The sequence below is a fragment of the Ranitomeya imitator genome, chromosome 5 (genome assembly GCF_032444005.1).
Source record: "Ranitomeya imitator isolate aRanImi1 chromosome 5, aRanImi1.pri, whole genome shotgun sequence".
Classification (NCBI taxonomy): domain Eukaryota; kingdom Metazoa; phylum Chordata; class Amphibia; order Anura; family Dendrobatidae; genus Ranitomeya; species Ranitomeya imitator.
Genome location: NC_091286.1, coordinates 27,164,545 through 27,175,728, shown reverse-complemented (window position 1 = coordinate 27,175,728; position 11,184 = coordinate 27,164,545). Strand labels below are relative to the sequence as shown.

The 11,184-nt window shown below is 46.0% G+C and overlaps 1 protein-coding gene across 2 annotated transcripts in view; it reads right to left on the bottom strand.

Annotated features, from left to right (window-relative positions):
- RAB3GAP2 (RAB3 GTPase activating non-catalytic protein subunit 2) overlaps window positions 1–52 on the bottom strand; it is a 67,335-nt gene extending 67,283 nt beyond the window's left edge. For both annotated transcript variants that reach the window (XM_069768473.1, XM_069768474.1), the window contains exon 1: window positions 1–52. This exon is cut by the window's left edge and continues 138 nt beyond it. The gene's annotated coding sequence lies outside the window, so the exon portion shown is untranslated.
- Between the last annotated feature and the right edge of the window lie 11,132 nt (window positions 53–11,184).

The following is an 11,184-nucleotide window of genomic DNA, read 5'->3' as shown; positions in this document are numbered from 1 at the left end:
GCGGCTCCCGTCACCTCTCCCAGCTGCGGAGCTGCTCCACCGGAACTGCGTCATTCTGGTGAGTTGTCAGACTGAATTCAATTGACTTCTGCGCATGCTCAAACTTCCATCCTGCTGCGCTTCCCTGGTACCGAAAGCCACAGTTTTCTGCAGCTTTTCTGTTTCCATAGCGATTGGAAAAAGTCACATGTTCAAAGACTGCTGTCTATTCCGCCATCTTTCTTTGTGGCAGATTTGTCACAACATTCACGCGTGGGCATCTGTCTTTTGTTGCCCATAGCGACCAATCAGGGCTCAGCTTTCATTTCTAAAAACTGCTCTGGAAAAATTAAAGCTGATATCTGATTGGTTGTTATGCATTAATAGGAAATCTGTGTATTTGTTACCAATAGCAACCAATCACAACAGAGCTTTAATTTTTGCAGAGCAGTTTAAAAAATGAAAGCTGAATTCTGATTGGTTGCTGTGGAAAACAAAGACAGTGGCCTACAATGTACTTTAGCTGCTTGTTGTCAGTGAATGGAACTGACAGCAAGCAGTCGTTTTAACCCTTTCCCTCTGCAGCCAATTTTCCTTTGGTTTTTCCCTCTCCTCTCCTTCCCAGAGCCGTCACTTCTTTGACTTATTCCGTCGTCGCTCCCATATGACGACTTGTTTGTTTTTTTTTCGCGGGATGAGTTGTGGTTTTGAATGGCGCCATTTTTCCATATGATTTATTGAAAAAAATGAGGGGAAAAAAATCCAAATGCAATGAAACGGTGGGAAAAAATGCAATTCCGCCGTAGTTTTTAGAGTTTTGTTATCACAGCGTTCACTGCGCGGTAACAATGACCCGGTAACCCGATTCTCTTGGGGGGTACGATGATGACGGCGATAACAAACGTCTATTATTATTATTTTTTTTTTTTTTAATTGTGATTGTTTTAACCCCTTCATGACCAGGGGATTTTTCGTTTTTCCGTGTTCGTTTTTCGCTCCCCTCCTTCCCAGAGCCATAACTTTTTTATTTTTCCGTCAATTTGGCCATGTGAGGGCTTATTTTTTGCGGGACGAGTTGTACTTTTGAACGATATCATTGGTTTTAGCATGTCGTGTACTAGAAAACTGGAAAAAAAATTCCAAGTGCGGTGAAATTGCAAAAAAAGTGCAATCCCACATTGGTTTTTTGTTTGGCTTTTTTGCTAGGTTCACTAAATGCTAAAAATGACCTGACATTATGATTCTCCAGGTCAGTACGAGTTCATAGACACCAAACATGACTAGGTTATTTTTTATCTAAGTGGTGAAAAAAAATTCCAAACTTTGCGGAAAAAAAAAAAAAAATTGCGCCATTTTCCGATACTCGTAGCGTCTCCATTTTTCGTGATCTGGGGTCGGTTGAGGGCTTATTTTTTGCGTGCCGAGATGACGTTTTTATTGATAGCATTTTGGTGCAGATATGTTCTTTTGATCGCCCGTTATTGCATTTTAATGCAATGTCGCGGCGACCAAAAAAACGTAATTCTGGCGTTTCGAGTTTTTTTCCCGCTACGCTGTTTAGCGATCAGGTTAATACTTTTTTTTATTTGATAGATCGGGCAATTCTGAGCGCGGCGATACCAAATATGCGTAGATTTGATATTTTTTTTATTGATTTATTTTGATTGGGGCGAAACTTTTATGTTTTTTTTATTTTTTTCACATTTTTTTAAACTTTTTTTTTTAACTTTTGCCATGCTTCAATAGCCTCCATGGGAGGCTAGAAGCAGGGACAGCACGATCGGCTCTGCTACATAGCAGCGATCTGCTGATCGCTGCTATGTAGCAGAATTGCATGTGTGCTGTGAGCGCCGACCACAGGGTGGCGCTCACAGCGACGGGCAATCAGTAACCATAGAGGTCTCTAGGACCTCTATGGCTACAATGGAGACGCATCGCCGACCCCCGGACATGTGACGGGGGTCGGCGATGACGTCATTTCCGGCCGCCCGGCCGGAAGCGGTAGTTAAATGCCGCTGTCTGCGTTTGACAGCGGCATTTAACTAGTTAATAGGTGCGGGCAGATCGCGATTCTGCCCGCGCCTATTACGGGCACATGTCAGCTGTTCAAAACAGCTGACATGTCCCGGCTTTGGTGCGGGCTCACCGCGGAGCCCTGCATCAAAGCAGGGGAGCCGGCATCGGACGGTATAGTACGTCCGATGCCGGTAAGGGGTTAATGGGGAAAAAAAATCCTAAACTTTCCAAAAAAAATAAAATAAACGTTGGCGCCATTTTCTGAGACCCGGAACTTTTTTATTTCTACGTTTACGAGGTTTTTTTTTTTCCACGTGCCGAACTCTAGCTTTAATTGGTGCTATTTTGGGGCACATATGACGCTTTGAACGCCTATTAATGCTTTTCTCTGGGTGAAGCGGTGACCGAAAATCGTCAATGTTGGCGTTTTAATCATTTTTCTTCACGACATTTACCATAGTTAGATCATTTTAGATTTTGATAGATGGGATTTTTACAGACGCGCAGATACTGAATATGCTTATTATAATGAGTAAAATGTAAATTGTTCTTTTATTCTATAAACTTCTGACAACACGTCTCCGAAGTTCCAAGCAATACATTTTGTATTTTTTTTTCTGACAAAGAAAAAAGGTAAAAATTAAAAAAAAAAAAAAAACCCCGTGCTTTCAGACCTCAAATAATGCAAAGAAAACAAGTTCATAATCATTTAGAAACAACAATACTAATGTTAATATGGTTTAACCCCTTACCGGCATCGGACGTACTATACCGTCCGATGCCGGCTCCCCTGCTTTGATGCAGGGCTCCGCGGTGAGCCCGCATCAAAGCCGGGACATGTCAGCTGTTTTGAACAGCTGACATGTGCCCGAGATAGGCGCGGGCAGAATCGCGATCTGCCCGCACCTATTAACTAGTTAAATGCCGCTGTCAAACGCAGACAGCGGCATTTAACTACCGCTTCCGGCCGGGCGGCCGGAAATGACATCATCGCCGACCCCCGTCACATGATCGGGGGTCGGCGATGCTTGTGAATGGTAACCATAGAGGTCCTTGAGACCTCTATGGTTACTGATTGCCCGTCGCTGTGAGCGCCACCCTGTGGTCGGCGCTCACAGCACACGTGCAATTCTGCTACATAGCAGCGATCAGCAGATCGCTGCTATGTAGCAGAGCCGATCGTGCTGTGCCTGCTTATAGCCTCTCATGGAGGCTATTGAACCATGGCAAAAGTTAAAAAAAAAAGTTTAAAAAAATGTGAAAAAAATAAAAAAAACATAAAAGTTTAAATCACCCCCCTTTCGCCCCAATCAAAATAAATCAATAAAAAAAATATCAAATCTACGCATATTTGGTATCGCCGCGCTCAGAATCGCCCGATCTATCAATTAAAAAAAAGTATTAACCTGATCGCTAAACAGCGTAGCGGGAAAAAAACTCGAAACGCCAGAATTATGTTTTTTTGGTCGCCGCGACATTGCATTAAAATGCAATAACGGGCGATCAAAAGAATGTAGTCTTTTAGTCTTTGCCTGATGAAGAGACCTGTGTAGTCTCGAAAGCTGCGATTTGTTACCATCTTTTCAGTTAGCCATAAAAAGGTATCAACCACTGAGGACTCTCAATTCTAAATATAAGTTCCCTTTAATCTTAGTAAATTCCTTATACTGATGCCATCTTGTGGCCAGTTATTCAAACTACAGCTGTACAGCTTCTTTTTTTTTTCTTCCTTTTTTTTAGTAGCCTTTTTTTTCATTCACATGGCTGTACGATGCTTTGTTTTCTGTGGGTCAAATTGTAATATTTTCTAGCTCTGTTTAGAGATAGATATAAATTACTGTGTCTTTTATATTATTTTTTTTATCACACTAATATAGAAAAAAAGCATTTTTTATATTAGTATCTGTTTATACTTTTTAATTTTTACATTTTATACCGAATAATCTATTGAATTAATTCTCCAGGATATTATGGATACCTACAGTAATTTGTGGTTTTTTAATTTATTTATTTTTGTTATATGTATGTAATAAAACATTAAAATACTTTCTGTGTATTATGTTTGACTCCGATCTCTCCTTCACCTCCCCTATGCAATCTCTTGCCCGCTCGTGCCGCTTATGCAGCGCCCCAGGGTCCTGGTCATTGCAGTAATATAATTTTCCTCTAGGGGGGAGTGATGTTACGTTTGGAGGCAATAAAGGAGATCTCTTTACCAGGTAACACAAACACACAACACATTTCACACTCCAGTCCACCAGGGGGAGCTATGCTCCTATTTATTAGGGCACTCTTCACACTTAGGTTAAACTGGTGGCCTGGAGAGGAAGTTAGGCAATTGCTGGCTGAGCTTTGCTCAGGCAGTTGGTCCCTGACGGGTGGAATCCTGTCAGAGGCCTGGACAGAAGGACACGGATCTGCGCCTGCCCCACGTGCAGCAGTTCCTAAGAAAGGACACGAAGAGAACTGTATTGTAGAGAGAGTGAGAAGAAGTCATAGCAAAGGAGTGGAAACCAGGAGGAGTTCTGCCCTGCACAGGCTGCCTCCTTCTGAGGTGCAGGATCCGGTAGCCAGAACACCGAGGGAGCAACAGTTCTTTATGCCTTGCTCCAGAAACCGGCAGGACAGCTAATTTGGCGTTTCCTGCCCGCCCTATACCCAGGAGGCAAGGTGGCACCCATGAGAGGCCGGGGCATGATAGAGTCCCTGTAAAAAGCCTCAGGACACCGGTCATACGGGTTTGTTCCTATCCATCTGGGGGACAGAGAGATACATAACATCTATAACATGTACAACATCTGTGAGGACCTTATGAGAGGCTCAGCAGTAAGGTACTACAGCACCAAGGCGCTAGAGGAAGGCTACTAATTTCCACCTGGATAAGGGGACTCTGGATTTGCCTCCAAACCGGCCGGACTCTGCCTGCCCTGTGATCTGGTGCCCTGGACTGTGGATGATGAAGCCTTCAGTAATGGTAAAGAGACTGCAACCTTGTGTCCTCGTTCTTCACTGCGCCTCACACCATCCACCATCTACACTCTGGGAAGCCCTGGGGACATACTTCACCTGTGGGAAGGTATACCATCTAGCTGCCATAACATCACCCCAGTGGACCCCTTATCAGCGTCGGTCACCCTGACCGAATACCACAGGTGGTGTCACGAACTATCCCTTTAAAGACCTTCCCCTTTAACACGGACGTCCCACGGGCCACGGACCAGGTCAGCCACCGTAACATCCCCCTGAGAACCGAAGGACCCGGTACCGAGTACCCCTTGCCCACGGGGGCGATCCACTTACACCTAAAGAACATCTCTAGAATCCGCCCTTTTCTCACCATGGAGGCAATTAAAACCCTCACTGTCGCCCTGATCTACTCCCACCTGGACTACTGCAATGCTCTATTAACTGGACTCCCCCTCTCTCGACTTTCCCCTCTCCAGTCTATCCTTAATGTAGCATCCAGGGTCATCCACTTGGCTAATCGGTATTCAGACGCGTCCGCTCTTCGCCAGTCGTTACACTGGCTTCCCATTCATTACAGGATACAATTCAAAGTACTTGTTCTCACCCACAAAGCTCTTCACAGTGCGGCACCCCCATACATCTCATCACTCATTTCGGTCTATTGGCCTAGCCGACCTCTGCGCTCTGCAAACTACTTTCGACTAACCTCAGCACTAATCCGTACCTCCCACTCCCGACTCCAAGACTTCTCCCGTGCTGCGCCAATACTCTGGAATGCTCTACCCCAAGATATTAGGACCATCCACAATTTGCATAGTTTTAGGCGCTCGCTCAGAACACACGTTCACTAATCAAAGTCATTTTATGTGTAAGTGTGCGTGTGTAGCCCATTCACTATCCCCATCTACCCCCCACTCCATGAAGATGGCTGGACCATCACTGTAAATACATCATTGTAAATACACACCTGTGCTTTGTATCTCCCCCACCTCATTGTAGATTGTAAGCTCTCACGAGCAGGGTTGTTTTATTTTGCTTTAATCATTTTATTATTGTATTGTTAACGTTGTTACTTATGACTGTTGTGTTTGAAACTGTTTAACTGTAAAGCGCTGCGGAATATGTTGGCGCTATATAAATAAAGATTATTATTATTAATTTTTCATATTTTTTGTGAACTTTTAATTCTTTATTTTTTAGCAAATGTTTTTATTATTATTATTATTATTATTTATATAGCACCATTAACCCCTTACCGGCATCGGACGTACTATACCGTCCGATGCCGGCTCCCCTGCTTTGATGCAGGGCTCCGCGGTGAGCCCGCACCAAAGCCGGGACATGTCAGCTGTTTTGAACAGCTGACATGTGCCCGTAATAGGCGCGGGCAGAATCGCGATCTGCCCGCACCTATTAAGTAGTTAAATGCCGCTGTCAAACGCAGACAGCGGCATTTAACTACCGCTTCCGGCCGGGCGGCCGGAAATGACGTCATCGCCGACCCCCGTCACATGTCCGGGGGTCGGCGATGCGTCTCCATTGTAGCCATAGAGGTCCTTGAGACCTCTATGGTTACTGATTGCCCGTCGCTGTGAGCGCCACCCTGTGGTCGGCGCTCACAGCACACGTGCAATTCTGCTACATAGCAGCGATCAGCAGATCGCTGCTATGTAGCAGAGCCGATCGGCTTGTGCCTGCTTCTAGCCTCTCATGGAGGCTATTGAAGCATGGCAAAAGTTAAAAAAAAAAGTTTAAAAAAATGTGAAAAAAATAAAAAAAACATAAAAGTTTAAATCACCCCCCTTTCGCCCCAATCAAAATAAATCAATAAAAAAAATATCAAATCTACGCATATTTGGTATCGCCGCGCTCAGAATTGCCCGATCTATCAAATAAAAAAAAGTATTAACCTGATCGCTAAACAGCGTAGCGGGAAAAAAACTCGAAACGCCAGAATTACGTTTTTTTGGTCGCCGCGACATTGCATTAAAATGCAATAACGGGCGATCAAAAGAACGTATCTGCACCGAAATGCTATCATTAAAAACGTCATCTCGGCACGCAAAAAATAAGCCCTCAACCGACCCCAGATCACGAAAAATGGAGACGCTACGAGTATCGGAAAATGGCGCAATTTTTTTTTTTTTTTTTTTAGCAAAGTTTGGAATTTTTTTTCACCACTTAGATAAAAAATAACCTAGTCATGTTTGGTGTCTATGAACTCGTAATGACCTGGAGAATCATAATGGCAGGTCATTTTTAGCATTTAGTGAACCTAGCAAAAAAGCCAAACAAAAAACCAATGTGGGATTGCACTTTTTTTGCAATTTCACCGCACTTGGAATTTTTTTCCCGTTTTCTAGTACACGACATGTTAAAACCAATGATGTCGTTCAAAAGTACAACTCGTCCCGCAAAAAATAAGCCCTCACATGGCCAAATTGACGGAAAAATAAAAAAGTTATGGCTCTGGGAAGGAGGGGAGCGAAAAACGAACACGGAAAAACGAAAAATCCCCTGGTCATGAAGGGGTTAATTCCATGGTGCAATACATATGAAAAGGGGTTACATACAGGGTTATAGATATCGTTAACAGTAAACAAATTTACAATGACCGACTGGTACAGAGGGGAGAGGACCCTGTCCTTGCGGACTTACATTCTTCGGGATAATGGAGAAGAGACAGGAGGTTGGTGTGCTGCAGCACTGGTGGTGGTGAGGCGGTAGCTCTGGCGGTGGCAACACGGCAGCTCAGGTGGTTGGTGAGTTGGTGTTTAATACATGTGTGCATATTTTACATCTCAAAGCAGATCATAAAATATATATTTTTTATTTAAAGGGAACCTGTCACCCCCAAAATCGAAGGTGAGCTAAGCCCACCAGCATCAGTGCTTATCTACAGCATTCTGTAATGCTGTAGATAAGCCCCCGATGTAACCTGAATGATGAGAAAAAGATGTTATATTATACTCACCCAGGGGCGGTCCCGGTACGGTTCTGGTCTGATGGGTGTCGCTGTCCGGCCCGGGGTCTCCCATCTTCTTACAATGACGTCCTCTTCTTATCTTCACGCTGAGGGTCCGGCGCAGGCTTACTTTATCTGCCCTGTTGAGGGCAGAGCAAAGTACAGCAGTGCGCAGGCGCCGAGAAAGGTCAGAGAGGCCCAGTGCCTGCGCACTGCAGTACTTTAGGTGCCGGCTGCATTAAGTGTCGGCTGCATAAAGTGTGGGCTGTATTAGGTGTGGGTAGGCTGCATTAGGTGTCGGCTGCATTAGGTTGTCGGCTGCATTAGGTGTCAGCTGCATTAGGTGTCGGCTGCATTAGGTGTCATCTGCATTTGGTGTCGGCTACATTAAGTGTCGGCTGCATTAGGTGTCGGCTACATTAAGTGTCGGCTGCATTATGTGTCGGCTGCATTAGGTGTCGGCTGCATTAGGTGTCGGCTGCATTAGGTGTCGGCTACATTAAGTGTCGGCTGCATTAAGTGTCGGCTGCATTAGGTGTCGGCTGCATTAGGTGTCGGCTACATTAAGTGTCGGCTGCATTAGGTGTCGGCTGCATTAGGTGTCGGCTACATTAAGTGTCGGCTGCATTAAGTGTCGGCTGCATTAGGTGTCGGCTGCATTAGGTGTCGGCTACATTAAGTGTCGGCTGCATTAGGTGTCGGCTGCATTAGGTGTCGGCTACATTAAGTGTCGGCTGCATAAAGTGTGGGCTGTATTAGGTGTGGGTAGGCTGCATTAAGTGTCGGCTGCATTAGGTGTCGGCTACATTAAGTGTCGGCTGCATAAAGTGTGGGCTGTATTAGGTGTGGGTAGGCTGCATTAGGTGTCGGCTGCATTAGGTGTCGGCTGCATTAGGTGTCATCTGCATTTGGTGTCGGTCGGCTGCATTAGGTGTCGGCTACATTAAGTGTCGGCTGCATTAGGTGTCGGCTACATTAAGTGTCGGCTGTATTATGTGTCGGCTGCATTAAGTGTCGGCTGCATTAGGTGTCGGCTGCATTAGGTGTCGGCTACATTAAGTGTCGGCTGCATTAGGTGTCGGCTACATTAAGTGTCGGCTGTATTAAGTGTCGGCTGCATTAAGTGTCGGCTGCATTAGGTGTCGGCTGCATTAGGTGTCGGCTACATTAAGTGTCGGCTGCATTAGGTGTCGGCTACATTAAGTGTCGGCTACATTAAGTGTCGGCTGCATTAAGTGTCGGCTGCATTAGGTGTGGGTAGGCTGCATTAAGTGTCGGCTGCATTAGGTGTCGGCTACATTAAGTGTCGGCTACATTAAGTGTCGGCTGCATTAAGTGTCGGCTGCATTAGGTGTCGGCTGCATTAGGTGTCGGCTGCACTAAGTGTCGGCTGCATTAGTTGTTGGCTGCATTAGGTGTCGGCTGCATTAGGTTGTTGGCTGCATTAAGTGTTGGCTGCATTAGGTGTTGGCTGCATTAGGTGCCAGCTGCATTAGGTGCCGGCTGCATTAAGTGTCGGCTGCATTAGGTGCCGGCTGCATTAGGTGCCGGCTGCATTAGGTGCCGGCTGCATTAGTTGTTGGCTGCATTAGGTGCTGGCTGCATTAGGTTGTTGGCTGCATTAAGTGTTGGCTGCATTAGGTGTTGGCTGCATTAGGTGCCAGCTGCATTAGATGCCGGCTGCATTAAGTGTCGGCTGCATTAGGTGCCGGCTGCATTAGGTGCCGGCTGCATTAGTTGTTGGCTGCATTAGGTGCCGGCTGCATTAAGTGCCGGCTGCATTAGGTGCCGGCTGCATTAGGTGTCGGCTGCATTAGGTGTCGGCTGCATTAGGTGTCGGCTGCATTAGGTGTCGGCTGCATTAGGTGTGGGTAGGCTGCATTAAGTGCCGGCTGCATTAGGTGCCGGCTGCATTAGGTGTGGGTAGGCTGCATTAAGTGCCGGCTGCATTAGGTGTCGGCTGCATTAGGTGGCGGCTGCATTAGGTGGCGGCTGCATTAGGTGTCGGCTGCATTAGGTGTCGGCTGCATTAGGTGTCATCTGCATTAGGTGTCGGCTGCATTAGGTGTCGGCTGCATTAAGTGTCATCTGCATTAGGTGTCGGCTGCATTAGGTGTCGGCTGCATTAGGTGTCGGCTGCATTAGGTGTCATCTGCATTAGGTGTCGGCTGCATTAGGTGTCGGCTGCATTAGGTGTCGGCTGCATTAGGTGTCGGCTCAGCTGCATTAGGTGTCGGCTGCATTAGGTGTCGGCTGCATTAGGTGGTGGCTGCATTAAGTGCCGGCTGCATTAGGTGTCGGCTGCATTAGGTGTCGGCTGCATTAGGTGTCGGCTCAGCTGCATTAGGTGCCGGCTGCATTAGTTGTCGGCTGCATTAGGTGTCGGCTGCATTAGGTGTCGGCTGCATTAGGTGGTGGCTGCATTAGGTGCCGGCTGCATTAGGTGTCGGCTGCATTAGGTGTCGGCTGCATTAGGTGGCGGCTGTATTAGGTGTCGGCTCAGCTGCATTAGGTGGCGGATGCATTTCGGTTCACTTTAACTTTATTATACACACTTTTATCCACTATTTTTGCGCCACATGAGGAAACATATCCTGTACATATCACTATTTCATGCCACTGCTGATACCAGGATAAAAAAGTGACGGACCATTTGGGCGCCTTGGTTCAGGCAGAAAAGGCAGATGCAACTGAAAAGGTAATAATAATAATAATGTTTTTTTCTAAAGTGTCAATATATTCTGCAGCACTTTACAATTTAGTCTGGACACGTACAGTCAGACAATACTTTACACAGTAACACAGAGTTCATCAGTGGAGATGAGCGATCCAGAACTTAATGCTGAACACAGACTTCTCCTGTAAGTCCGTTGCAATGTTCAGAGTTCCAGGAGAAGAGAGAGAATAAAGTCCGGGTCGGGTAACAAAACCCGAACCTCCACAGGTCCGCTCATCCCTATTCACCAGTTACAGGAGGAGTGAGGGCCCTGCGGCTCGCAGGCTTACTATATATAAGGATATAGGGGGGCACAAAACATAGAATGTGCTTGTCTGGCTATCATATTAATAAATAGGGGTTTTAAATAAAGCCGCATGATCCTGTCATCAGCTAGTATATGTCTGAGTGCAGTTATCAAGTGCTATTGGGGGCATGGAGAATATGGACTCAGATGAATAGAAAGGACCAGATTCTGGGGAAGATTTAGAAAGAGGGAACAGGAGAGAGTTAGGTCAGTGAAGTGAGGTGATAGACCTGT